The following is a 3,370-nucleotide window of genomic DNA, read 5'->3' on the forward strand; positions in this document are numbered from 1 at the left end:
CGTGTGCGAATGAGACGTACTCTTAGTACGAAGCGAGTGCGGAGTCCTGATCCGCGGTTGCGTTGTCCTGCGAGGGAAACGGCCGGAGGCAGACGAAGCGAAAGAAAAAGGTTGTAAGGATGTAAACCAGTAATTCTGTAACCCCCTAAGCGGTAAAGTGTGGAGCGTGGAACTAACAGTTAAGATACTGCGGGAACAGAGGAGAGAACTGGGTTCAATAAAATGGGAGGTCACAGCCAAGTAAAGAGATACCAAAGAAATCTCCATGAGGTTGCATTTTATATCGCTGGAAGGAGGTAGGGGGTTCTCCTGGGGGAACTGTGAGCAAGAAAACTCTAATTAAGTCTTGTAATCAGTGGTGGCCATTGTATAAATTAGATGATGAAGAAAAGTGGCCTTTGAATGGGACTCTGAAGTATACTGCCTTGCTGCAACTCCTGTTATTTTAAGGAGGGAGGGAAATGGGACGAAGCTATGTATGCAGATATGTTTTTCACCCTCCAAAATCACCCTGAGTGGCAGAAAGACTGTGGTTTTAATTTTGCTCCCCAAGATCCCATGGTGTTGTCTTTGGAAAAGGAAAATCAGAAAGAGTTAGGGAAGCTGAAGCGGTGTTGTTCAGCATGTAGTATTGGACAGAGGTGTTTGGAGGTGAGAGAGAAACCCAGATAGGCGGAGGAAGGATAGAGGAGTATGTGGCACCCGCGGGTCCGGGACCAGCTTCAACTTCAGCCTCTCAAGGGTCCCCAGACAAGGAGGAGGAGGTTTCGGGAGGAGACGCGGGACCCCTCTGTTTCCCCCAACCCACGACCAGGGCCCGCAGTAAAATGAGACCGATTACCGAGCTGCCTGTAAGGCCAGCAAACTAGTGCCTTACCCCCTAGGGCAGGTGTGACGTCCTGGGCCCTAAGTGTGACCCGTCAGGGTATACGAGGACCTCCAAGTGGTGACGTGGCTAAAGGTTGGAGGATGCAGTTACAGGGTAAGGAATTGGAGCCGGAAGTGGTGCGAAGGTTGGATTACAAATGGCCGGCTGAAGTGTGATCTTATGCTAGATGCTATGACTGAAACTGAGAAGCAGCTTGCCTTAAAGGCAGCCCGAGCTCATTGATAGAACGCAGAGTGAGGAGGAGTTTTCAGGGCACGGCCGATCCTGTGCCCTCCAGGGACCCCGGGTGGTTGGACCCTCAGGATCCAGCTCAGTGCCGTTTGTTACAACGATACCGAACCCGGATCAAATTTGGAATAGAACACGCGATCCCGAAGGCCGTTACCTGGTCTGCTCTGTATGCTATCAAGCAGGGGCAGACTGAAACGCCCACGGAGTTTTTAGATCGCTTACGGGCTGCTGTGAGAGGATTTGCTACCATGGGACCGCAGTCCGAAGCTGCCACACAGCAGCTGGTATCGCTGTTTCTGGGACAATCCACTAATGATACAGAAAGAAACTTCAGAAAGCTAGGGAACCAGATATAAGGAATTTAGAAAAGTTGCTGGAGGAAGCGTGGAGAGTATACGGGAATGGGGAGGGGGAGGAGAGAAGGAAAGTGGGAAAGGAGACAGTGGCTGCGTTAGCTCAGCAAAGTTTGGAAAGAATGCAACCAGGAGGAGCTGGGCAAGTAGGGCGAGGAATGAGTAACAGAGGTAAGGGTAGTTTGAGATATAATCAATGTCAATCAAAATAGTTGAAGATTTGTATCCGGTAGTGGCAAACCCATATACTCTGCCGACCAGTTTAAAGGAACCCTATGAATGGTTCACTGATTTAGACTTAAAGGAGGCATTCTTTTGCCTTACCTTGGCTCCAGAAAGCCGCAATTTATTTGCCTTTGAATGGGAAAAGCCTGACACAGGACGAGAAACCCAACTGACCTGGACGCTGTTACCCCAAGGATTTAAAAACAGCCCTACCATTTTTGGAACTCAATTAGCTAAGGAATGAGAGACCTGGGAGAGGCCCCCAGGAAATGGGATTCTTTTGCAATATGTGGATGATATCTTAATAGCCACAGAAAAGGATGAAGAGTGTAAGGAACGGACTGCGAGCTTGTTGAATTTTCTGGGATTAAGTGGTTATCGAGTCTCGTTACACAAAGCCCAAATCCTGAAGAGGGGAGTAATATACCTGGGATCTGTGATTTCTAAGGGACAAAGACAGCTCGGGAAGGACCGAGGGGAAGCTACCTGCAGAACTCCAGAACCGACCACGGTCAAAGAGCTTTGAACCTTGTTGGGAATGACAGGTTGGTGCCGATTATGGATCTATGATCATGGACTTTTGGTTAAACCTCTATATGAACTGTTGAAAAACAGCCAGACACAATTAATACGGACTGATGAAGCTCAGAGGGCATTCAAGGAAGTGAAACTGGAGCTAATGAAGGCTCCAGCTTTGGGCCCACCGGATGGAAGGAAACCTTTCTGGCTGTTCTCGCATGAAAGGCAAGGAGCGGCTCTGGGAATTCTGGCCCAGAAGCTGAGTCCTTATAAAGGAGCTGTCGCGTACTTCTCTAAACAATTGGATGAAGCAAGCAAAGGATGGCCGGGATGCCTTTGGGCAGTGGCCGCCGTGGTTTTCATTATCCAAGCAGCTCGAAAATTTACTTTGGGACAAAAGATGATTGCGCACACTGCCCACACTCTAACCCCCATTTTAGATGATGTAGAAATCATAAGCGACAAAGAGGAAATGGAGACTGTCGTGCATGATTGTATAGAAACTATAGAAACTGTATATGCAAGCAGACCAGACTTGAAGGAGGAGCCACTGGAGGAAGCCGACCGAACGTGGCATACTGATGGGAGCAGTTTCGTTACTGATGGGAGCAGTTTTGTAAAGAATGGAGTTCGTTTGGCAGGGTATGCTGTAACCACCACCGACCAACTGGTGGAAGCAAAGTCAGTCCCTAAGGGCACATCTGCACAGGGAGCTGAAATAAGGGCCCTAGTGAGAGCATTGGAGCTGGCCGAAGGGCTGCAAGTAAATATTTGGGCGGATTCAAAATATGCCTTCAGTGTAGTCCATGCACATGGAGCAATTTGGAAGGAACGAGGACTCTTGACTGCTCAAGGAAAAGGTATAAAACATGCTGATAGAATTTTGCGACTTTTAGATGCTGTATGACTTCCGTCAGCAGTGGCGATGATGCTCTGCAAAGGGCATCGGAAAGGTAACACTGACAGGGAAGTGGGAAATACATTGGCTGATCACGAGGCAAGGCGAGCTGCGGAACAAGGTGAGGTATTAAGTTCAATGCCTGAAAAATCTTTGCCGCTACGTGAAACGATTGAATATGATGAAAAGGATCAAAAGCTGATCACTAACTTAGGAGCTGAAATCGGCCCATCAGGATGGGCACTGTTGAAAGGT

Source organism: Platalea leucorodia (assembly GCF_965183815.1).
Source record: "Platalea leucorodia genome assembly, chromosome: Z".
In the NCBI taxonomy this organism is placed as follows: Eukaryota; Metazoa; Chordata; class Aves; order Pelecaniformes; family Threskiornithidae; genus Platalea; species Platalea leucorodia.